Source organism: Panthera leo, chromosome B3 (assembly GCF_018350215.1).
Source record: "Panthera leo isolate Ple1 chromosome B3, P.leo_Ple1_pat1.1, whole genome shotgun sequence".
NCBI classification, from domain to species: domain Eukaryota; kingdom Metazoa; phylum Chordata; class Mammalia; order Carnivora; family Felidae; genus Panthera; species Panthera leo.
The window spans coordinates 125,106,030-125,132,842 of NC_056684.1; the positions used below are offsets into that span (position 1 = coordinate 125,106,030).

At 41.1% G+C, this 26,813-nt stretch overlaps 1 protein-coding gene across 3 annotated transcripts in view; it reads right to left on the reverse strand.

Moving 5' to 3' along the window:
* Nucleotides 1–26,813, reverse strand: part of STON2 (stonin 2) — a 145,415-nt gene that overhangs the window by 110,407 nt on the left and 8,195 nt on the right. Inside the window, exon 2 of one of the 3 annotated variants that reach the window (XM_042943980.1) lies at nucleotides 24,233–24,486. The exons of the other annotated variants lie outside the window; for them this stretch is intronic. The gene's annotated coding sequence lies outside the window, so the exon portion shown is untranslated. The remainder of the gene's footprint in view (nucleotides 1–24,232; nucleotides 24,487–26,813) is intronic. 3 annotated transcript variants of the gene reach the window in all.

Below are 26,813 nucleotides of genomic sequence, written 5' to 3' on the forward strand. Positions count from 1 at the left end.
TGGCAGAAACCCAACCATCTCCAGATGGTACCTCCAAGCATGGTTTACCAATCAAGAAAAACAGAAATGGAGTCATCTTTTTCATTTGGAGTAAAGGGGGAGGGAATATTTGCTTTAGTAAAACATGTGAGTTAAAGAAACATATTTTCAATCTAGCCCATTTTCAATCTACTATGAAATAGTACATAAAAGTCTAGCCTTTACTCACATTGCAATTATGTTCTATGTATATAGAACTTAATAGACTTAATAGACTTATAATTCTGTTTGTACTAGTAATGTCCATTTACAACTTGAACCTAGCTCTTGCTCTCATAATAAATTAATGAAATCTGAATTAATGCAAAATTAATGTGTTTCCACAAAAGAGTTACCATCTGCCCTGAACACTACCAGTTCTTATTAATGGAATATTCACAATATTCATTTTAGTCTAGAACAATTTAACTCACAGTCTTCTGACTGGTGTATAACACAAAGAACATGTTGAGGAAATTTTAGTGTAGATTATTATCTGCTATAAATCATCTATGCTGGGCTTAATCTGAATAGAAATATGTAATAGTTTTTGCCTTTTTTGGTAACTAAAACAGTTTTGCTGTACAATACTCCCTAAAAATAACTGCTTGCAGACATTTATAATTTTCAGAAACATATTTTCATACCATACCTCATTTGATTTGATAGCCATTTTAGTTGAGTAAGACATTTAACTATATATTCCTTTACAGATGAAGAAATTTGGGGTGAGAGGAGTGACTTATCCAACATTTTTGTTGTTTCCAGGCCTTTGTTTGGTGCCCTAAGATGTTTCCTCCAGGATTCCAAGTGGAAGAATTCACACATCCCAGGACAGTGACAAATGGACTCTTTTTTTTCCTCTATAAGATCCCATCCACAGAATGATCAATTAGAGGCCCTATTAAGCAGGTGTGTTCAATGCACCAAGCTATCAATGACACCCTTAAACCTGGGTCTTCTGGCGCCAAAACACTCTGATCTTTGGGTCAAAGCCACAAAAACAGTACTAGAATATATGCAGACTATCGTCCAACTAAAGCACTTTACAAACATCAATGGCAATGGAACCATAATGAAATGATCAGTGGAACTCCCCATGTGGAAATCTGCCAGGGCATTCCAGCTGTACAGAAAATGGAAAGCCTGGCAATCTCTCTTCCAAGTCCCTCTCCTAAGATTCTTACCAACCACAAGACCAGACATGTGCAAACAGCCCAGAGAGTGCAATGCTCCAAACCCAGATCTCACCAGAAAACCACGCAGAAGCCCAAAGACCCTAAGAGCTGACACCAGCAGGCTTCTCCCATAAAGCCTTTCTCAAGTGCCATCAGACATCAGCGTCACTCAGTGTGGTAATGGCTGCAGGCCACAATAAGACAGCAAAATTGAAGAGTCAGACTCCTCCTCTCCCAATAACAGCAGTTTGTAAACCAGATCCAACAGCAACAAAAAAGCCACAATACAAATTCATGTGCTGACACATGCAGCATCATAGCTCAGTGGGGAAAACATCCTCCTGACCCCGTGATGATGAATCCAGCGAAATTCACAGATGAGTGTGGGTGGGGGATGGGACAAGGGAAGAGGAAAAGGAAAAGGGCGAGGGTAATGGGAAAAAATACCTAGAAATTGTAGAGCTCAAAGGTTTTAAAGACCAACAGTCCAGCTCTCAAGTTCACAGATGAGTAAACTGAGGTCCAAGGAAATCAAATGTAGCAACAGAGAATAAAAGCATGGGCCTGGGATTTGAATCCTCTGCAGCTTTTAAGACTCATTTTACCTCTGTACAGAAGGAATAACAAAATTCACTTCATAATTTTAAGGATTAAGAGAGATAATACATACTGAGTGCTTAGTACTGGGAGTAATAAACACTCTGTAACAATGACAATGATAATAGCAGGTAACCTTACAGAGGGCTTACTATATGCCTGCCAGGCCCCATTCCACACACCTTATAAATGTCAGCTATAACCACTGCTGTTATTAAGTTACTTGCCAGAAGTTACACAGCTCGTTAGTAGAAGTCTTGGGACTAGAATACAAATTCATGAAACCACCCTTTTCTGTCACTTACACATTCTGGCTTTAGTCATTTCTCTTTTCAATCATTTTTAGAGAAGTTCTCCCAGATGTTAAGCAGAGTCAAGCACTCAACCTCCTCTTTAGAGATACAAGCACACTTTGGCTGAGGAATCAAGACCACTACTCAGAAAGTATGAATGAAAGAAGAGTCCCAAGGATTTATCTACCCTTCCTTAGCTTGTCCATCTCAGATCTAGATACAAGCTGGTTGTTGATAATAAGCAGTCCCAAGAAAGCCTGGTGGAACAAATTTGTTACAGGGAACCCTTTATCATAACCCAGTGAAATGGATTCTAGTTATCTGCCACGAAACAGCCACATCTAATAAATCATGAGACACTAGGCCTTGTGGGTGCTGTGCTAGCAGCTAGAAACCACAGAGGAACCCAATAATTGTGAGGCTAAGTTCACACTAGAATTGGTTTCTCTATAAAAACCTCACCCCATTTTTAGAATGTGAATCATAAAGTTAGGCTGAAAATCACCACAAATGGTCGTGACTCAGTATCAGCAGCAGGACTGACCAAGAGACACTGCAAATTTCATTGCAGTCTCTGGCTTGCCACTTCAGAGAGCAGCTTCTTTCTCGGCGGCCTTACACACTAAAATCCGGGGGTGGAGAACAGTTGGCTGAAAAGATGGGAGTCGCAGAAATAGATCTATCTTGTGCCAATCCTCTGATACGCATTCATGAGTCCTATGTGTTGGAAATGTACTAAGCACCCTTTGAAACAGTGACCCACAAGCAGCTTGCAATCTAGCTGGAGACACAGAAGAGCAAACACAACAAATCCAGGAATAATCCTGCTGGAGGACACACCAAAAATGCTGCTCCGCCACTTAGAGATCTCTAAGGGCTGGAGCCATAAAGAATTGAGCAGATTTCTTGGATCTGAAGGACATCCTTTGTTCTGGGCCACCGGAAGGGAGGAGTAAGGATATTTGAGGGCATCCCCGGGACAAAGGATCACCATTAATATAGTGAAGATTAAGAGTCAGACCTTTGTGGGCTTGTTTCTAGGTGGGTGAAGAGGTCAGTCTGATGAGAGCTGAGGTGTTTACTGGGGAAATGTGGGGAGAGAGAATTGGTAGCCTTAACAGCTGAGGAGAAGAGTTCAGTGGGAAATGTTAAGTTGCCAAAGGTTTGGGTGGAGAGTGACCGAAGAAATGTACCTACAGGAGATGAATGCTCCTTGGACCACACTGACAAGGAACTTGGAGATGAAAGCTATTGGTCACAACAGGACCTCAGTGTTCCATGCAAAGTAAGGGGGCAGCATCATCAGAAACATGTACTGAGTTCTCTGTGCTGGGCCCATTTTAGGGCCTGAACGTACAAGGAAAACAAGAACTGGCCTCAAGTAGTTCAAAGCAGATGGCAGGGGGGTATGGCGGCAACATAAATACTAACCCAGTAAGCTCTCTAACCTATTATGACAGGTGATCCCTCAAAACAATGACAGCAGAGCATAAATGTATTAAGAGACTACTGAGCAGTAGGTGGTCATGAGCTACACCTTAAACTGGAAGGGAGGGCTCTTAGCAAGACAGCAGAGGGGCAAAGGCATTTTAGGGAGGGGGAACAGGACTGGTATGTCTAGTTGACAGTGAGTTACGTTCTGTTTACAGGAGATGGTAGGAGTGGTGTTGAGTGCACTGGAAAAGGAGGGGCTGGAATAGTGACAGTTCTCAATCTTAGAATGAGTTTGAACACATGAAACTACCCTTCCCATTCCCACTGCCAATGCCTTGATTCATCCCCTTATTGTCTCTCATCCAGATAATCACCAGTGTCTTACCTGTCTCCCTGCCTTCATGGTCACACCCCTCCAACCTATTACCCAATGTATTATGCCAGAGTACTCTTCTTAAAACCTGAAATGTCCATGCCATGGCTCTGCTTACAAACTCCTCAATGGCCCTCATAGCCACAGACTCCTCTCCTTATGTTAGCCAGAGTTGGTTTCAGTTGCTTATAATCAAGAACTCTGATATATGGTACCTTTCCCTGACTTCCACTAATTCCACTTGTCCCTATCGTCTATGTGCTGATGGTATCTTACTTACACTAATTTACCAAATTATAATGAAATTACTTGCTAATGTGGGTCTCATGCCAATTAGCCTGTATGCTCCCTGGAAAAGGGGACTATTTTGTTGTTGATGTCTTCAACTCTTAGAATAGGGTCTTGCATTTATTAAATGTTGAGTAGATGGTGAAATTAGTGAATGAACAAATTAACTTATTTTGTCACTCTTTAGGGCTTTGAGCAGGTAAATGTTTTAGTAAGGTTAATTTAACCTCTTTACATAAGATAACTTCAGGAACATTCTAGATATAAGGCAACACATACATCCCCTTTTCTCTTTGATCTAAAACTGTGCTATCCAATTTAGGGGGCGCCTGGGTGGCTCAGTCAGTTGAGTATCTAATTCTTGATTTCAGATCAAGTCATGATCTCATAGTTTGTGAGTTTGGGCCCCAAATCAGGGTCTGCACTGGCAGTGCAGAGCCTGCTTGGGGTTCTCTATCTTCTCGTCCCCTGCTCACACTCTCTCTCAAAAGAATAAACATTAAATAAATAAATAGGTAGATAGATAGATAAAACTGTGCTATCCAATTTCAATACAGTAGCCACTTGACACAAAGTAAGTACTGACATGTGGCCAGTCTAAATTGAGTTGTTCTTTGACAAGGAGGTCCACTTTCAGCATCATTACTCAACATAGCATTGGAAGTCCTAGCCTCAGCAATCAGAAAACACAAAGAAATGAAAGGCATCCAAATTGGCAAGGAGGAAGTCAAACTTTCACTCTTCGCAGATGACATGATACTCTATGTGGAAAACCCAAAAGACTCCACCAAAAAATTGCTAGAACTGATCCATGAATTCAGCAAAGTTGCAGGAAATAAAATCAATGTACAGAAATCGCTGTATTTCCATACACAATAATGAAGCAGCAGAAAGAGAAATCAAGGAATTGATCCCATTTACAATTGCACCAAAAGCATAAAATACCTAGGAATAAACCTAACCAAGGAGGTGAAAAATCTATACACTGAAAACTATAGAAAGCTTATGAAAGAAACTGAAGAAGACACACACAAAAAAATGGAAAAACATTCCATGTTCATGGATTGGAAGAACAAATACTGTTAAAATGTCAATGCTACCCAAAGCAATCTACATATTCAATGCAATCCCTATCAAAATAACACCAGCATTCTTCACAGAGCCAGAACAAACAATCTTAAAATCTGTATGGAACCAGAAAAGACCCTGAATAGCCAAAACAATCCTGAAAAAGAAAACCAAAGCTGGAGGCATCACAATTCCAGACTTCAAGTGGTACTATAAAGCTGTAATCATCAAGACAATATGGTGCTAGCACAAAAAACAGACACTCAGATCAATGGAACAGAGCAGAGAACCCAGAAATGGACACACAAACGTATGGCCAAACTAATTTTTGACAAAGCAGGAAAGAATATCCAATGGAATGAAGACAGTCTCTTCAGCAAGTGGTGCTGGGAAAACTGGACAGCAACATGCAGAAAATGAACCTGGACCACTTTCTGACACCATACGCAAAAAGAAACTCAAAATGGATGAAAGACCCAAATGTAAGACAGGAAGCCATCAAAATTCTCCAGGAGAAAGCAGGCAAAAACCTCTTTGATCTTGGCCACAGCAACTTCTTACTCAACAAGTCTCTGGAGGCAAGGGAAACAAAAGCAAAAATGAACGGTTGGGACCTCATCAAGATAAAAAGCTTCTGCACAATGAAGGAAACAATCAGCAAAACTAAAAGGCAACCGATGGAATGGGAGAAGATATTTGCAAATGACTTATCAGATAAAGGGTTAGTATCCAAAGAACTTATCAAACTCAACACCCAAAAAACCAAATAATCCAGTGAAGAAATGGGTAAAAGACATGAATAGACACTTCTCCAAAGAAGACATCCAGATGGCCAACCCACACATGAAAAAATGCTCAAAATCACTCATCATCAGGGAAATACAAATGAAAACCACAATGAGATACCACCTCACACCCGTCAGAATGGCTAAAATTAACAACTCAGGCAACAACATATGTTGGCGAGGATGCAGAGAAAGAGGAACCCTTTTGCATTGCTGATGGGAATGCAAACTAGTGCAGCCACTCTGGAAAACAGTATGGAGGTTCCTCAAAAAATTAAAAATAGAACTACTCTACAACCCAGCAATTTCACTACTAGGTATTTATTCAAAGGATACAGGAGCGCTGACTCAAAGGGACACATGCACCCCAATGTTTACAACAGCACTATCAACAATAGCCAAAGTATGGAAAGAGCCCAGATGTCTATCAACTGATGAATGGATAAAGAAGATGTGGTATTACTCGGTGATCAAAAAGAATGAAATCTTGCCATCTGCAACACGGATAGAACTAGAGTGTACAATGCTAAGTGAAATGTCAGAGGAAGACAAATATGATTTCACTTATATGTAGAATTTAAGAAACAAAACAGATGAACATAAGTGAAGGGAAGCAAAAATGAGAGGAAGACAAACCATAAGAGACTCTTAAATACAGAGAACTGAGGGTTGCTGGTGGGGTGTTGGCTGGGTGGATGGGCTAAATGGGTGATGGGCATTAAGGAGGGCACTTCGTGGGATGAGCACTGGGTGTTATATGTAAGTGATGAATCGCTAAATTATATTCCTGAAATCATTATTACACTATATGTTAACTTGGATTTAAATTTTTAAAAATAAAAAAATAAAATAAAATAATAAATTTTGTTCTTTATGTATAAAATATATATCAGATTTCAAAGCATACAAAAATGTGTAAAATACCTATTTAATAATGTCTATATTGACTACATGTTAAAAATATATTAGATACACCAGGTCCAAAAGAACATATTTTTAAAATTAATTTCACCTGTTTCCTTTAACATTTTTTAAATGAAGGCAACTAGAAAAGTTTGGACTATATTTCTATTGAACAGCATGGCTCTAAAATAATCCATTCTTTATCTTTTTTTTTCAAGAACATTTTTCAGTAGACATAGAAGAATTTGAGAATTTGAGAATTTGAGGTTGACTTTTCTTCAGTATTTTATCTTTTGCTCTCAGTTTTTTTTTAATGTGTATTTATTTTTGAGAGACAGAGAGACAGAGTGCAAGTAGAGGAGGGGCAAAGAAAGAGAGAAACACAGAATCCAAGGCAGGCTCCAGGCTCTGAGCTGTCAGCACAGAGCCTGACACTGGACTCGAACTCAGGAGCTGCGAGATCATGACCTGAGCTGAAGCTGGACACTTAACTAAGTCACCCAGGAGCCCCTGGTCTCTATTGTTTCTGATGAGGAGTTGACTTTGATTCTTATGTTGTTAATTTTTCCCCTTTCTCTTTGGTTGTCAGCAATTATCTATGATATGTGTAGATGTGGTTTTCTTAGAACTTACCCTATTTAAAGTTTGTGTACTATTTTGAATCTGTATGTCATTTTTTTTGTTATATTTGGAAAAATTCAGTCACTATTTCCTCTAATACGTTTTTCTGCCCCCTTTCTCTATCTCCTCTCCTACTGATCTGTTTTCAAGTTTATCAGTTCTTCTATCATCTTCATTTCCTGTTAGCTTATCCTGTGAATTTTTCATCTCAGTTACTCAACTTTTCTATTTTAGAATAGATTCATTAGATACTTTTATAGTTTCTATTTCTCTGCTAAGATGCCCTATATATTCTCTCATTACAACAATATTTTCCTTTAGTTCTTTGAACATATTTATAATACCTCCTTTACAGATTTTGTCTGCCAAACCCAACATCTGGGCCATTTGGAGATTAGTTTCTATTGACTGTTTGTTTTGTTTTGTTTTTGACTAGGGGTAATAGTTACCTATTTTTTTGCATGCCTACTAATTGTTGATGATACACAGATGATTTCTGAATTTGAAGACAATCAACTCTGCAGAGTTGATTTTTGCCAGAAGTCAAACTGCTTGCTCACATTCGTCTTGTCTGGGCTTGGCCTTCCACTTTGTTGGATGAATTTGTGAAAAGCCGAAGATGTCTCCTAAGCTCCTCTGACTGCAGATCTCAACTTTCAAAGTCAATCTCCATGGCAGATTTTGACAGCTCTGGCTTTGTTAGGGTGGGTTTAGAGTAGGTCTTACTGTAGAGCAGCAGCTGGCAAACTACAGCCATGACCCAAGTCTGGCCCTCTGCCTTTCCTTATGAATAAAATTATATTGAGACAAAACCATGCCCATTCATTTACATACCGTCTATGGCTTCTTTTGTCCTATTAATAGCAAAATTGAGTAGTTATAACAGATGCTGTATAGCTCATAAGATCTAGAATAATTACTACCTAAATCTATTTAAAAAATTACCAACCTTGGTTGAAAGCATGTTTCTTACCCCTAAGACACAGACTTTCTATCTTTCCTGGATGCTTAGAATGTGTTAAGGAGGTCTTTTCAATGTGGCTAGGCTGGACTGCCACTATCTCCCAATATTGCTTGACCTCTAGTATTTCTGTCCCATTCTCAACCCTGGAGCCACCACTTCTGAGAAATCTCGTATGGTTTCAGTCTGTATATTTGCACTCCAGCCAGGCCAAGGATTCCCTGGGTACACCCAGACACACTTCTGTTCCCCCATTCCCCATGCAATTCTCTCTTCTCTAATGCCCTGCCCAGCAGATTCCAGCTGCTTCGCTGTCCCAGACTCTGATCTCTGTTTCCTTAGCTCAGCAGGACTGCTGTGCTCAGTGCAGACTCCAGCATACAATGCTGCAGTCAGAAAACTTTCCCCTGGAAGAGAGCCAAGGTGATCATCAGGTTCACCTCACGAGCTTGCTTTCTCTCACGATTGAAATACTGTGCTTTCTGTTGACCAATACTTAAAAACAGTTGCCTCATACAGTGGTCCAGTAGTTTCACGGTTGTTCACTGCAAAAGGACTAGTATGTTACCAGTTATAGCCCAAATTGAAAGTCCTCCCCTGAAACATTCCCTTCTGACTTGTAATCATTTTTAATAAGAAAAAAGAAGTCCGGTTCAGATAATCTACATTAGGGTGATTTTATAGTGATGTCTTGGAAATGTTAATTAGAAGTTTTAGAAAACTTTCATACATCATATGAAAAGGAAAGGAGAGTTTCATGTAGCTATATGGATTAATTCCATCCCTTCAGAGCTGAGAAAATGTTTTTATTTTGTTAGAGGAGCCATGGTTTATACTACTGTAACATAATTCTTTTTTTTTTTTTTTTTTTTTTTTAATTTTTTTTTTTAACGTTTATTTATTTTTGAGACAGAGAGAGACAGAGCATGAACAGGGGAGGGTCAGAGAGAGGGAGACACAGAATCTGAAACAGGCTCCAGGCTCTGAGCTGTCAGCACAGAGCCCGACGCGGGGCCCGAACCCACTGACCGTGAGATCATGACCTGAGTCGAAGTCGGCCGCCCAACCCACTGAGCCACCCAGGCGCCCCTACTGTAACATAATTCTTATTCGGTTAGTGATCCAAAAAGGTAATTTAAATCTGAGAATTTAACCATCTCCCTCTTGTATCTCTCTGCCATATATATTCAACAAGATGGCTACTTTGGAAATCTTTGCACCCACTTGTTGGGTTTTGAGGCTACTGGCAACGCTATCCAGCCATCTGTCTGGGGTTTATGCAGAAACATCTCAAACTAGATCCTAGTGCCCATTCCAAACCCCAAAGCAGGCCTCGGCTTTTTTCTGATCAAAGACAAGCATCTAAAGGTCAAAAAGAAAACTGGGAAGAAAGAAAGGATGAAAAAAAACTAAGACTGCATAGATTATATGTATTTCTGTAAAGCTTTCTTCCAAAGCAAGACATTCAACCAACGTACTGAACGTCTACTATGAACTCAGCATTTGCAATGTAGAATACAAAATAATACCAAGCATGGTTTTATACTCCAAGACCTCTGTCACAGTGGGCTAAAGAAACCACAACGATTTAATCACAAAGTTAAAGTAACCCTGCCACTTGTTTCATAACTTCTTAGAATAAACAGAAGCCCAGAAGGCACAATTACCCTATGGCAAAGACCTATATCAGATTCAGGACTTGGAACACTGCTTTTCTTCCTTCTTCTAAAGTCTTTTCCTTTAGGAGAGAACAGAGTTCATTTTAACAGAATCTGAACACTGGAAAACACACACACACACACACACACGCCCTTTAATTAACAGGTGCTTTGATGTTCCCCAAGGGAAAAGGTAAGGGGCTTTGGTTATATGCTCTTATCTTTTCACCATTTTTTTCTTTCGTTCTTTCATTTAAATATAATATTCTTTAAAAATTTTTTTTAAATGGGGCATCTGGGTGGCTAAGATGGTTAGTTGTCCATCTCTTGGTTTTGGCTCAGGTCATGATCTCACAGTTTGTGAGTTCAAACACCACATCAGGCTCCACATTGTCAGCAAGGAGTCTGCTTGGGATTCTCTCTCTCTCTCTCTCTCTCTCTCTCTCTTTCTGTCTCTCTTTCTCTCTCTCTGCCCCTCCCTCACTTGCTCTCTCAAAATACATTTTTAAAAATAAAAATAAATAAATAAAATTTTTTAAAAAGACTGATCACTCCTCTTCCACTGAAAATTGGTGAATAAAATGAATACCCAAGCCTCAAGTCAAACATACATAAGAACTCCAAAAGGAATATATGTCATATTTCAACTAATGTCAGTATGTATCGATGATTCTCCACTATTTTTCTTTCAATCACATACATCATAATTCCCTATCTCTAGATATGTTTTTGTCCTCTCGAAAGTCACATTATATGTGTGTGTATACACATACATGTACACAAATATATATACGTATATATTTACATGCATGCGTATATGTACATCCCAATGTTATAATTACAAATATTCTATTGTGTGATTTCTCTTCAAAATAAACAATCCTGATAGCTGTGTTAATTAAAGAACTCTATGACTCCACATTCAGAGTCAAGGATCTAAGTCACACTTGGCCTGAAAAACAGGTTGTCTCTGATCTTTGGTGCATTCCTGAGGCAGTGACCCTGAAGGACATCCCCAGGTGCTTGAACAGTGTGTTACATCCAGAATGTAATGAATAACCCTGACAGGTCACCCTTTAAAGTTTGCAGAACACTTTCTAGTACCTCCAACTCTTAGAAGGATCTGGTTTCCTCTATCTTGGTAAACTCATCTTGCTCACTTTAGTTTCATATTTGGAATAGGAATACTACTATTTTGCCTGTATGAAAGTAGGACGTTGGTGTGGATAATTTCTTTCCATCTACATTTTAGAGCCATGAATCTATCACTTTAGATGTTCCATCATAAGGCATTGATGTCCGTTGCCTAGGCGTCTATAGGAGTCCTACAGATCCCAATGGTGGCCATATTTCCTAGGCGTAACCCTAAGACTTTCCAAGAAGCTAAGCAAAATATTATTATCATGTTTCACTGAAACTAAGGCCCCATGGGTTATAAAATGCATCTAATTTTAGATATTATAAAATATTTTTAAATATGTATACTTATACGTGTGTATATATAGACACATACATATATATACACACATTTCTTTGCATCAATGAAATGTACTTTTAGTACTGACCAAAAATTGTAATTAGTATGTATTTCCAGGATGCAAATAACTTCATTAAGTATTTCAATTCATTTTTACAATAACCCTGAGATAAGTAAAGCAAATATTTCTCTCATTTGATAGATATGTGAACTGGCTCAGGGAGGTTGCTTGACTAGGCTAAGGTCACGCAGACAACCACGACAGAGTTGGGTCAGGATCACAAGTCTTCTGACTCTAACTTCTATATTCTCTCCTCCACCACATTGTGCTTTTCAGAAAATAGGTATAACAGGTATGTTGGCTGAATCCCCAACATTCATTTCTTCTCCTCATCCAGCACCAGGGGATGGACTGTTACTGGTTAATAAGCCAATCACAAAAATTTCTATTCCTGCTTTCCCAGCCTCCCTTGCACCTAGGGGTGGCCACCTGACCAAGTTCTGGCAAATGAGACATAGATGAAGGTATGGTGAGATCCTAAGCTCTGAGAAGTGGTTTCTGTCTTTGCTTTGTCTTGCTTTGTATTGCATGTCTCAATGAAGGACACGGATAATGCTCATGCAGGCCTGATCCTTTCCTTTTCTCTTTTTTCCTGTCTTGAATATGGTCATGATGGCTGCATTGTGATAATCACACTGCAACCACAAATGAAAAGGCAAGCGAATCACAGTCATTGGCCCTGATGTCACTGAGCCACTGATCCTGTATCAATAATCATTTAACTCTATTTATTGTTAGATGAAAAAAAATGTTTTTGTTTAAACTATTATGATCAGTTTTTCTGATACAGGCAGATGAATGCAATTCTAGGTTAACTGTGGCAATCAGAATTCTAAGATGACCCCTATGATCTCCATGTCCTGGTGCAACTTCCATAATTATGTCATATTGAATGGTAAAAGGGATTTTCAGATGATAGCCAGTTGCCATTAAGATAGGGTGACTAAAATCAGAGAATTTTCTCTGGCTGGTAGCAAAAGAGGTAGTTCAGAGAAGTTCAAAGCAGGAAAGGAAGGTTCTCCATTGCTCAGATGGAGATGACCACAGGGGGACTACAATCCTAAAACCACAAGGAACTGAATCCTGCCAACAACAAGCATAAGTTTGGAGAAGTCTCTGAGTTCCAAGTGAGCACACAGTGGGCCAATCCTTAATTTCAACCCTGTTGGATAGAGAACCCAACCATCCTATGCTAGCATCATAGTTTAGAAATGGGAGGAAAATTTATTTGAGAGTTCAAAATCTTGAGGAACAAAGACTTTCTAAAATAACCTCCCAGTGTGGATAAGGGACTGGACCTCAACTGACATCAACTACTACTCCTAGTAGGAAACAAATTAAAAAAATAATACAAAATAGCAAAAGAACACAAAATTATACATGTAGCATTCTGGAACATATTACATAGGATCTCTCTCCAAAAAGTTTGTCTTTTTCTGCCTTGCTTACTTAGACTACTGCAAAATTAGCCTGCCTTTCCAGAGACATGGGGCAGGGCTGGAAGGGTGATTGTTTTTAAAACAAAAAGTTAAATTACAATTTTGGGTATCTTTCCTTTGAACATCATGAGGCTAATGAACATTCAACCAGTTTACTGGTGCAGTAATGATGATACTATACCAATGCCTCTTCCTAACAATAGGGATGTCAACATTTTGGAATGTATTAAAAGTCAGCCGAGGGGAGAGTGAGCAAAAAGGAAGGAAAGGAGAAGTAGAACAGATTGTGGAATCTCCTCTCAAACTTTTTTTAAAAAATAGGATATTTACTAATTCATCCACCAAATTGTTAGCAAACATCTGCTAGATGTTCAGGATACAAAAGTAATCAAGATAAATATAGACCAAGATAAATATAGACCCTGCCTTCAAGGGGCTTACATCCAAGAGGGGAAAACAAGGATGAAACAAATCAACTGTAAACATGTACAATATCTGCAAATCAATACAAGGTTAAGACCAGGAATAACAAGGGATCTTAATTATTAGGGTGATAGATCTCTCTGAAAAGCTGACATTTAATTACTACTTCAAGGGTAAGAAGAAGCCAACTATGACCAGCAAGAAGTACAAAGCATTCAAGGTGGAGGGAACCAAAGGCAGAGTCTGAGATAGAAACAAAAAAGAAAAAACTGACAGTAGAATGAGCCAGGAGGACAGAAGCCTAAGATACGGTTATAAAGGTGTTTCCTTTTTAGGAATATGGGTCTTATCAGCCAAATTTAGATATTTAGATTTTATTCTAAGTACAATGAGAAGTCAACGAAGGATTTAAAGAACAATAAAATTTAATTTGCCTTTTCAGAAGCTGAGTGGAGAACAGATTGGGAGGCTTAAGAGTGGAAGTGGAGAGAACAATTAAGAGGCTGTCACATAGCTGAGATGAAAGATGATGGCGGCCTGAAACAACTCAAGTGTCCTTCCATGGAAGAATGGATAAACAAAATGTGGTATCTACATAGGACAGAATATTATTTAGCCTTCAAAAGGAAGGAAATTCTGGGGCGCCTGGGTGGCTCAGTCGGTTGAGCGTCCAACTTTGGCTCAGGTCATGATCTCACAGTTCATGAGTTCAAGCTCCACATCAGGCTTACTGCTGTCAGCACAGAGCCCACTTTGGATCCTCTGTCTACCGCCTCTCTCTGCCCCTCCCCTGCTCACATGTCTCTCTTAAAAATAAATAAACATTAAAAAAAGAGGGGGGGGGGGAGGAAATTCTGCTACATACAACATGGATGAACCTTGAGGACACACACTAAGGGAAATAAGCCTGTCACAAAAGGACAAATACCATTTGATTCCACAGAATGTCCCTGAAGTGGTCACATTCACAGAAACAGAAAGTAGAACGATGGTAACCAGTGGCTGAAATGGCTGGGGAGTTAGTATTTAATAAGTACAGAATTTCGGTTCTCAAAGATGAAAACAGTTATGGAAATAGATGGTAGGGATGGTTGCCCAACAATGTGAATGTATTTAATCCCACTGAACCATCACTTAAAAATGGTTAAGATGGCAAATTTCATATGTATTTCAACACAATTTTTAAAATAAAATTTTTTATAAAAAATGACCATGTAAGCTGAAACTATGCAAAGCAATTTTCATAATCAAAGAGAAAAATTTGACCGTTTTGTGGTCTTTAAAACCTTTTGTCAAAACATTAAGAACTCTCTTACTGACTATAAATGTATAGGGTAATAAAGACAATCACAAAACTAACATCACTTAGTACACTGTCATTGAAAAATTAAAGTGATTTCTTTTATCAAGAAAAAAAATATATAGTGGCCAGAATCAGGATGGGAGCAATGAAGATGGACAGAATGAAGCATATCTGAGATAGATGTTGGAGGTAGGGTCTATAAAACTTTCTGATGGATGCCATACATAGGGAGAGGAAGGGTGGAACAGTAACTCCTGGATTATGGTCGAGGACTGGGTGGATGGCACTGCCATTGACTGAGTTGAGGGAAAGAGTCAGAATTTCGGGGCAAAGTAAATATTTCTTTTTAAACATGATGCATTTGGGATGCTTATTAGACATCCAAGAGACATGTCAACTGTGAACTTGAACATGCAAGTCTGGAGCTCAGTGCTGGAGATATACATTGAAAAGTTATCACTACACAGAATGGATCAAGTCTACTAGAGAGAGACTGTAGGAAGGGTGGCTAAAGTTCTTACATGCATGGCCAGTGTGGAGGTACACCACAAGACTCAAGTCCCAGGGCCCAGTGACTCCAACTGGAAAGAAAAGAGGAGGGAGCCCAAGTTAGGGGGTGCTGCCATACTCTGCTCTTCAATACATGGGCATGTGGGAGACAGAGGTCCTAAACCAACCAGGCCATTCTATACCCGACCATGTGGAAATAGAAAAAGAGTTTGAAGTGGGGCTTTCTCCATGAAATGCTTTGAATCCCAGTCTTGGAGAAAAAAAACTTGAAAATGCTTCTAAAGAACTCAGTAAATCCAAATATCTTCAGTGCTAACCCTGTCAGCAGGAGAGGGGCAGGTACCAGGCATGTTATAACACAGGCAGGAATTTCCTGAAACCACAGGCAATTTTACAATTCTGAATAATTATTAAGTGAAACAAAGTGGGTGAGAGTAGTCAGTAGATTGCAGCGTTATTCCAAAAGTAAGGTCTGCACATCGTTATCAATCAAGCAGCAGAATGAGGAAACAGCACCCTGAAAACAAAGTCAGGTGCTTTGGCAACTCTCCTGGAGCCACCAATCATTCTTCCTCACGGCTGGTTGGGGAGGCACAGGCTCAGGGAAGGGCAGCAGCTGGAGTGGCTCTCCCTTTATCAACAATGATGCCCACAGACCTATCTCCTACCTCTCCCAGTCTATACCCAAGCACCCTTCATGTACAAGCTCACTTCTGTCATCCCATAGATGAGGCACATTATCCCCTTTGTTCCTCCAACCAACATTCTAAGGTAGGTACTATTAGTGATATCACCATTTTTGAGATGACAAAAGCTGAGAACAGAGAGATTAAGTAACTTCTTCATGTCAGAGCACTAGTAAATGGTAGTGCTGGGATTCTAACCAAAATCATTCTAAGTTCTGAGACTGTTCTCTAACAATCATTGACTCATTCATTCTGCCAACCAACAAGCACTGAGAGCCTATGATGTGCCAAGCCCTGACTGTGCTAGTTTTAGGGATAGAGAAATAGATGACAGAATCCAGAAAGGCTATAATTAGCCAACCGCCTCATACTCATGAAGGACTTTAATATTATTAAAAATGGATACAGGGGCACCTGGGTGGCTCAGTTGGCTGGGCATCCAACTTGGGCTCTGGTCACGATCTCATGGCTCATGAGACCGAGCTCCACATCATTCTCACTGCTGTCAGCGCAGAGCCCACTTTGGATCCTCTGTCTGTCTACACCCCCCTCCCCCAGCCCCTCCTCCACTTGTCTCTCTCTCTCAAAAATAAATAAACATTAAAAAAAATGGAAGCACACATTTAGTCACAGGAATACACTGAAAGGATTGAAAGAGGTGCCTCCTACAACCTTCAATTCATGCCCCATTACCAAACCACTCTGCCTAGAGAGTTCAACGAATATCATTTATAACTCCTATAGTTATCTTGCATGCAGCAAAATTATATTTTCTGTGTTTCTGTATGGGTTTCTGTGTTTTTCTGTGTAAGAATATGCATCAAAGGTTTTAATTTGGTTAAATGCAAATACACAAGAAAGGTCATAATATTTTTCTAACCCTGTCTTGGAACTCTTTCAATCCTTAATGTATTGGGAACCTCAGAAAAAGGAAGGAACATAGGTCTCTCTCTACTACCTCTAAGAGGCACTGAACTTGAATGACAGCATGGGTAACTATGGAGGATGACCAAAGGTCACAGGGGTGGAGGAGCTCAGGCAGGCTTCCTAGAAGAGGCCTATCTTGGGTCTTAGGAAGCTGAATTACACACGGATTCAGAGCACAATCTCTGTGTGCAGTCATGCAGGCCAAGCCCATCACTGTTAACTGTAATCATGGGAATATCTCAAACTCTCCAAACCTGAATTTTACCTAACAGTTTCAGAGAGTCCTATAGGGATAGAAAGAGATGCTGTATGTAAGATTTTCAGCACACTGAATAAAGAGTAGTTTACTATATTACTATTTCTACTAAGGATGAGTAGGAGTTAGCCTGGCAAGGAGACCAGGCAACAACTTGCTGATTTCATTCCTGTGGTCATGGCATTCAGGAAGTGAAAGTGGAAGGAAAGGAGAGACCTTAGAAATTTGGGGAAAAAAGGAAGTAGTGGTGTGAGCTTCAGCATGATGCAGGAAATGGCCCGGCCAGCAGGATGGGAGGTATTATTAGTTGGCCTGGAAATGCTTCGCAGGGACATTACACAGGACAACTCTGGGACTCCATTTGCACATCTTCTACGTGAGCAATGTCCATGGAGGATGCGTGGCACAACCCATGTGGCTGAAGACAGCAACTGGCCTGGGCAGGTGCTCCAAGGGTCCTGCACCTTGGTCACCGCTGCCACATAGCTCCTCCCACTGTTGGTGTGTCCAAATCATCTGGGCTGCTTCTGTAAACAGAGCAGTAGCACAACCAGCACTGCCACCAACCCCTTTGGGCCACACGGAAACCATATCTAAAAGGGTCCAGTTGTGACAAGAGTATCTGGGATTATCCCAATCTATCAGTACAGTGGCAGCAACGTGGGACCTTCATTTTAGAAACTCCTGCCAATGCTCCCTGTATCAAGAATGACAAAAATTAGAGGAAAATCAAGCTCCCGGCCACAGATCTCAAGCTTGGTGGGTGGCTCTAAATGAGGTTAGCTCAGTGCAGATTTGTCTAGAAAAACACAGAGCTTTATTCTCACAGAGCTAGAGGACAAAGAGAAAAACTATTTCCCCATATTTCCCTCTTTCACAGAAATAGGACTTTCCTCCTGGGCTGCACTGCCAGTCCCTCTTAACTCTGTCCCGGCCACTGTAGTCTTCAGCATCCCTTCCCCCCAGAAGCCCTCACCAGCACTCCATCCCCTGGCACCCTAACACCCCCACAACACTGCGCTGCACAACTCTGGGAGGCACCATTCATGTACACACGATGTGAAGGGAACGGTGCCTAAGGGGATGCTGCCCCAATGCCTTCCCTAAGGGGAACGGTGTTCCCTAAGGCGAACGGTGCCTGGGGAATGCTGCCCCAATGCCTTCCCAGAGCTGTGCAATCCAGCAGCCCGTACTCATTCACCACTCACCCACGCTTAAGAAACAGCAGGGAGATGATAAATGTTTGGGAGAAAACCCTGACTGGGAAAGAAGATGGAAGTAAATATCTACAGCCATAGGGATCCCTGTGATTATTCTTCGTTCAACAGAACAAAAGAAACCACAGTGATAGGAAATACAATCCCACCTGGGTGATCAGGAGGATGACAGCTGAACAGAGGGCAGAGAAGGGCCTGCTAAGTATCCTAAGGAAAGGAGGAGGGTGGGATTAATTGGCAGTGGAGGTGGGCAGAGAATTTTAATTGGGGGTATGCTGAGATTCAAGGATTGTGAAACAAAAGGGTAGATATAGAAAATGGAGGTCTGGGGCCTAGAGAAGTAAGAGGTAGAAAGTTAGATAAGAGACACACATACACACAACCCAAAAAAGAGGATACATGAAGCCAAGGAAAGGAACAGGTTACCAACCGAGGAAGAAGAAGACAAAAGAAGATGGCTGAGTCCTGCAGCGTGTCTTTATATATAGGAAAATGGGGAGGTGAGAAGGAAAAAAGGGGGCGCCCAAAGTGACAGAGCCAAATGTGAGAGAAGAGAAGAACCAGAGGCCACTGGGGTCATGAGAGAAAGAAAAGTCTCAAGAAGGTGGGTTTCTCTAGTGTCAAATGTTGTAGAGAGACATTACAGGCGCTTGGACGGTCACTGTCTGACCCTTCAGAAGGTTCACTAAAGTGACAGCTCCTTGAAGGATGGTCTGTGCCCTTTCTCACTGTATTCCCAATGCTCAGGACCAGCTACGCAGAAGGAAAGCAGCAAGTATTTGTGGAACAGAGTAAAGCAGCTGGACTAGAAGGCCTATTGTAAAGAGTTAATAATATACCATAATTACAGTTTAAAGTTTAATGACTCTTAATACAACTTTGTAAAGGAAGGCAAAAAATTACCTTTTTTTTTTTTAACAGTGTACACTCTGTTAATCCCCATTACAAACTTCTATGGAGGAAGTACTTTTCTTTTTTACCTGGCATGAATTGAAACTCACCTCAGATAAGAAGCAAGAGATTTCCTGGGATCTCCGCTGCCACAAATTCTTTGAATGACCACGGCAAAGTTGCAAAACCTTTCCGCTTTTGTTTCCACAAATGTATTAATTTGGGATTAATATAAACTTATTTGCAACCTTGAAAATACTTAAAAGACGGGAAACATATTTAACTAGTCTCAACCGTATGTGATTCTCACACGTTGCACAAAATAAAATACCTAGCAGGTAACCGCTGCTTCCATGCAAGGGTTTTAGCATGCCTTTCCACCTGTTTCAACAAGTATAAAACTGGCCTGAGGTTTACCAAAAAAGCCCCTCCCGAAAACCCAATAAAACGTTTAAGGGCTAAAATATATATATATATATATCACCTTACATTTGTCTCCTATCCAGAGATTAACTCTCTCTCATTCTCAAATTGTACTGTGAAGACAGAATAACAACCATAGCAACTACCTTCTAACAGCTTACTCTGTAAGGCACTGTGCTAAGGGTCTTACAGGCATCGTCTTACCTGATCTCTACAACCACTCTAGGGGAATGTTATTGTTAATGCCTATTTCCAGATGAGGAAACTAAAGCTTGGATCAGCTAACTTTCTCAAAGCTACACACATTGGAAGTGGTGAAGGTAAGCTTTAAACCCAGAATGTATCACACATCCTCATGGGATCAATTTTCACAGCTGTATTGCTGACATTCAAAGATAGATGTCTGATGTGTTTTTTTTTTTTTTTAATTAGAAGTATTTTTAAAAATAGGAAACCATGGAACAGATGGCTAGCCTACACAGGGACCAGATCCACAGGTTACAAATGATGGATCTTTTACTACTGATAGACCCATCTTCCCAGTTCCCCAAAATGAGGGCAGCCAGTGTTACAGAAAAAGAGAGAACAGGGGATGGAGGATTGAAGGCTCAGACTCCCAGTCATGCCCTGTCGGATCCATACCCTAGAGACCACCTGATCTGTAGTGTTCCTCCCTCTTCTTCTACCTTCACTGGCCCCCGTTTCTCTAGGGAAAAAGTGGTAAGTGTGAATGTGTCTTAGGCTGTGTGGCTTAGAAATGAGAGCCTGAGACCAAACTTCTAGGCCATTTTAGCAATCCCAGGAAGCTTGAGTTTAGAAAAAGAAGTGAGACAGCAAAATCAAATAACAAATGGGGCAGGACCAACCATGGCTTCACAATAAACAAAACTTCTCACTCAGTCATATGGGACACCCCCAAAGAGGCTGGTAGAGATTACAGCCTCCCAAAAGTTTCCATCAAATGGAGCGATACTCTGAGAGGGAAAATGTCTGCCATCACTTGACTCTCTCTTATTCCCCACTGGGCCAAGGTTCATTCCATGGTGACCCAACATCCCCCACACTTTTGGGGTGTATTGTCTTGCTCCTTCAGCAGCAAATGAGGAAGCTAGATCCCATACCTACAGGGTGGTGCTTCATCTGAGTCCAGAAGTGGTGGGAGTAAGCCCAACATGGCGTTGGATGGTAGAATGGTACAGTCCAGCAGAGCTGGTCACCAAGGCAACTGAGAAGGAAGTGGGGCTAAGAGAATTTCAGATGGTGTGTAAGAGGCAGCCAACAGAGGAAGGTTAAACCTAGAGACGAACCAGTACTGGTGTGCAATTTCACATTCACAGAAAGTGGAAGAGATGATCTAATAAATCTCCTTGGACTGTGGGTTATTTGTGCTCCTCGATCTTCTGCAGGTTCTTAGAATTCTGACTGTCACAGGACATCATCCATTCTACAGTCATTCAGTAAGCATTTCTTCAGCATCTCCTATTGCTAGGCATGTCCTAGTGAAATTCTAGAGATAGAGAGAAGACTAAGAGAGAGAGAAGGAGACAGGCAAATAAACAGACAATCACAATACAGTAAACCCAACAGTGCCATTAGCACACAGAGGAGTGGCACCCAGTCCAATCTTGGGGTCAGTAAAGAATAACTGAGGGAAGGTGATACCTGGGAAGGGGCTTGAAAGACGAACAGAAATTAGTTGGGGGCAGGGAAAAGGGAGATTCCAAGCTGGCAGCATAGCATCTATAAGAATAAAACAGGACAATGCAACTTAATTAGAGGGTGCCATTTTACTTAGCCATGTTTAAACAGTTGTGTTAACACGCAAAACCAGTTTGGTACCAAAAAGTATGTGCAATAGACATCCCTGTCTCTCACATCATCCCCAGACCTCCTGCCTACCTAACCCATTCTTGAACATCACTCATCACTGACCTCAACCCCTGGAGTACATATGAATCAGTGATGGGGTAGGATCTGGAGATACAAGTAAGGCATGGCGTGAGGTGAAGATGAGGCTAAGAAAAGAGGTTCAAGTTCAAGGACGACCTGAGATTTAGGGGTGGTATTAGGAATGGGCAGGAGGCAAGGATGGGGATGATGCAGAGCTAGACTGTTTTGTACATGACTTAGAACCTTGAAGTGTGACAGTTTTTTTTATAAGTTCCCCCACTTAAAAACAGCTATAATAAAATGTGATACATTCATACAAAGTGTAGGAGATGAATGAAAGCATGTTGTGCTTTCTGAACTACAAGCAGCTCAGAGAAGAGAGAAGAGAGAAGAGAGAAGAGAGAAGAGAGAAGAGAGAAGAGAGAAGAGGAGAGGCTGGAAAGATGAGGAGTCAGAAGGGTCTTGTAAGCCATGCCAAGGTTGGGTTTTGGAGGGCAATGGAGATTAATTAAACAATTTTAAATGAAGAAATGATACGATTCAATCATATTTTAGGAAAATCATTCTGGAAGCAATGAGGAAGATGGACTGGAGGGTGGGAAGATCACCTAGTAATTATAGTGATCAGGCATTGCAAGATGAGGGATAAACAGGAGGGATGTTTTTTTATGAGCCATTTAAAATGAAAGATCATCAAGACATGGGGATAAAGTCTATTTGAAGCTCATTTAGATTGAGGGAGGCAGTGATGTGGTTGGCAGATGAAAAAGATCTCTGGAAGACTGGATAGGTTTCTGGCCATTCACCGGCCTTCAGAAGGACTTCATAGGGAAGAATGATTGAGGGGTGGTAGGGATATGATGAGTTCAGTTTTAAACCCAGTGAGTTTGATGCACCTGTCAGACAACCACAGAGACGTCTTAGGGCCTATTAAACAGGTCAAGAAGTCAGAAGAAGAGAGGTATTGATTATACAGATTAAAAGGTATTGGCAGCCAAGGGTTTGGAGGTCACCTAGAGAAAATGTGCAATGTGAGGAGAAACAAGAAGCAAGGGTGGGAAGGTCAACACTCATGTGTGGGGCACTGGATAAACGGCCACGTGGCAGTTCACTCACTGTACATGTCTGCTCTCATCATCATCATGAAGGCCTGCACCGAATCCAGCCTTCCATTGCAGGAAAAATCAACCTGATTTGCTTAGAGCCCAGAGAAAAACCAGGTAAAAGAGGTATTAGTGTTCATTTCAACAAGCTAACTCTTCAGGTAATACAGAGTTAAGGGAACTCTGTGTGGGCTCAAGGACAACAGAAAGAGGAGAATAGGAAGCATTAGAACTGCAGGGATTGTGCACTTCTGGATTTCCAGCTTTCCAGCACTTGAAGAAGTGAAACCTTCCTCACCTTTCTTGCAGCACAGGCTTCTGTGGGTGCACCTGAGATGTGCCTATTTACACTAATACTTCAACTACAAACACATCATCCATTAGGAAGAGTTCTCTAGTTAGAGTCAAGGCCAAGATGTGTAACTCAAACTTGAACATCTCCCCCTAGAACTGGGTCTTAGCCTTTTTTTTCTTTTTTTTAAGCATGGCTCTCTGGATCTGAGGTACAATTTAAGCCAGAGACCCTCATCTCCGAGTAAACACACATACATGCAACATATTTAAAATTTCAGGTGCTTCACAGACACCTTTGCCAAAGTCCCTCCATGAATCCCCTAGGGCTCTCTGGACTCCCTGTTGAAAGCTCCACCCTAGAACAATTTATCTAGCTCATGTCACTTTCAGAATGTTCAAAACAAAACCAACTCATTCCAGAAGAGCACAGCAAAAGGAAGCCAGGCACTGTGGCTTCCACTGACCCTGAACTGATAATTCCTTACTTCCGTTTTCAGTAAGGCAGAGGATATCTCCTTCCCTTTTCTAAGAATCCCTGTCCTTGCCCCAACAAAATAGACCTCAGGCACAGAAACCAAAACAACGCAGCTGAACGCAAAAACTCAGGCCTCCGCAGTGGGCCTCGTGAGGAGCAGCTCCAAGGGCCCCAGGCTGACTGTGACATTATCCTCATGCAGCCATCCCCCTGTAAACAAGAAACATCCCTAGTTCATGTCTGCTGAGACAGGGGCAAGAGGGGGTCTCCAACCGCTGGGGATAGTGGCCAGGAATATAGCCACACTGGGTGGGCTTGGCACAGTGTGAGAGTCAAATAAATATCTGTTGCCTGAGTGCTGGCTCTGCTCTCCTAGAGCAGGGTCTTGGGTTTTGATGGGTGACAGGTATGGCTGACACCCAGTACATTCTTGAAGATTGTAAATTTAGACAGCAGGTAAGTTAGGAAGTGTTACGACTTATAGGGCAAAATAATCCTGTTATAAAATGCAAGGAACTCAGCACCTTTAAATGGCACCTTTAAACCCATCTCCACACTCCCAGTAAATTTCCCTCTTTTGCATCTATTTTTTGCATTATTTATATATATTTTATTATAAAAGGAACACACTCTCACTAAAGAAAATTTGGGAAATATAGAAAAGTATAACCACCACTTACTTCTAAAATGATGTGATTTATTTCATCATTTGCATGTACCTTTTCAGCTTCCCAGGGACACTTGCATTGTTCAAGGGTGAGGCGTTCCTTTTTGGGGGGAGGGGGGCTGTCACCACAGACAAATGGGACAGGATCCTTTGACCTTGTGACTCTCTGGGCTCTCACCTCGTGGCCAAGAATTATTTATTCTATTGTGTTTTCCAAGTTGATGGAAATTTCCCACCATTTATGCCTATTCTCTTCACTTCCTCAACCTGAAAGACCAGAAAGAAAAATTTAATCACTGGAAGCTCTTTCCTATTATTTTTTCTGCTTCGGTATTTCGAATGTTTTCTTTCAGCCCTCACACCACCCACCGCCATCTGGAGAGGTTTTCTCAAAAATTCTAGCAGGGATTTAGAAACCAACCACACCGTTACATGTATTTGGTCCTGCCACCACTAATAGCTGTATTTCTTTTGGTGAATGTCTCACTGACAGTAACTCTTGCAAAACAGAAAAGCCACAAGTTCAAAGCATATAAACCACAAATGCAAACACAGCAGACATGCTAATTAAAGAATCCAGAGAAGAGACTTCAGAATTTGATTTCCCCTGCCTCTGGATTCTTATGTAGCTTTGAGAGGGAGACTTTTTAAAAAATAGATTCAGAATCATATTATTTGCTGAGAGAAATCAAGTGTCTCGAATACTTTCTCCAACCAAGTGTAAAACTGGAATTTAAAACAGTAAGGGAGAGGGGAACCTGGGTGGCTCTGTTGGTTAAGCATCTGACTTTGGCTCAGGTCATGATCTTGTGGTTCGTGGGTTTGAGCCCTCCGTTGGGCTCTGTGCTGACAGCTCAGAGCCTGGAGCCTGCTTCGGATTCTGTGTCTCCCTTTCTCTCTGCCCCTCCCCAGCTTGTGCTCTGTCTCTTCTTCTCAAAAATAAATAAACATTAAAAATTAAAAAAAAAACGTAAGGGAGGATCAGTTAGTTTACTAGAGAAGTGAGAACCTTCTCACCTGCCTCACAGTGGTAAAGAGCACATATGAGGTTAGCGTATGTGATGTTGAAATACCGTCATTGCTAGGATATCCATTTTCTTCTGTGTTTCGCTTTTCTCTGAATGCTTGTGTATCTGGGATTCATGTACCAACTGCCATATACACAGGCCAGTCTTGATTTCTGGATGCAGTGTTTCAGTTATGCTTTCAGGGAAAGCATAAATGGCTGACATATGTGTGTGGAATTTATTGTAGTATCTTCTTGACCTCTTTTACTTTTAATAAGAACAAAAAAAATAGTAGCAGTATGGGTTAAATTAAAATGTGGCTTGCAATTCAGGGGAAATTCAAAGAGCTTTAAAAATGTGTGAGCTGTTACCGCTCCTTACTTCCAAACACTCTGGCACGAACAGTGAGAATTTTACAATGATCAAACGATAAACAGCTTCATAGCACTGATACAGCTGCACTCACTGAACCCCTCAAACCCCCGAGATGGGAGTTTTTACTACCAGTTCCCATCTCCAGATAAGGAAACTGAGACTCTGATGGTAAGTAGCTTGCCCAAGGGCACAAAGGTAGGAAGAGGTCAAGTGGTATCTAACCCTAGTTTATTGACTCAGAAGTCCAAGCATTATAGAGCTCGAATGATAAACTATCCAAAGCGAATGCCAGCATCAAATGGGTCCACACTTCATTTCCCTCTAGCAAGGCAAGAAAGCAAACCGGAAAAGTAGAGCCGGCTTGACTTTTCCACTAGAGCTGGAAGGCCCCCAGGTTCAGCTCCAGAGCCCCTTCTCTTCTTGGTCTAATTTAATCCCTTCACGAATTTAACTCTCATCTATAGCCAAGGACCCCTACATCGATGTGTCCAGCCCTGACCTCTCACCTGATGCCCACTGAGTGCCTTCACGACAGCGTTTAATAGGCCTCTCAAGGTCACATATCCATGACTGGATAGCGACGCTCCCTCCAAAGCTGCTCTACCAGAAGCCTTCTGCATCCAACGTGATGGCAGTTTATCTTGGCAGTGGCGTTGGTCACAACATCAAGTCATCCTAGACTCCTCTCTTCTTCCTACATGGTTTCTCTCATGTTCATTTTAGGCAGCGGACAAATAGATTTCTCCTATGCTTCTTTAAAACAGCAAGTTCCCCTAGTACACATAGTAAGACTTCATTTGCATACAACTCAGCAGGAGCACCTTTCCCAAAGCAGTTAGGTGAGCTTCATCCACCATAGCACTGCCTACCCGCGTATAGCGATGTCCACCTACCGTTTTGTTTTTTTTTTTTTTTTTACGTGCTATTATGTAACACTTCCTGTCTCCCAGACAGTGGTCTCAAAGTGCTTTACAGCTAATTAGCACTAGAGAATTCATGTAATCCTCATAAGAACTCTCTGAAGTAGACACCACTATTCTCTTTCAGTAGATAAGGAAACTAAGATACAGGGAGATTAACCAGCTTGCCCAACACCACACGATTCAAACGTGGACAGCCTAGCTCTGGTGTGCATGCTCTTAACCACTTCACCATGCTCCATCCATGAAACATACTTTTTCCTCTAAGTACAGAAAGGAACCTATACTCTTA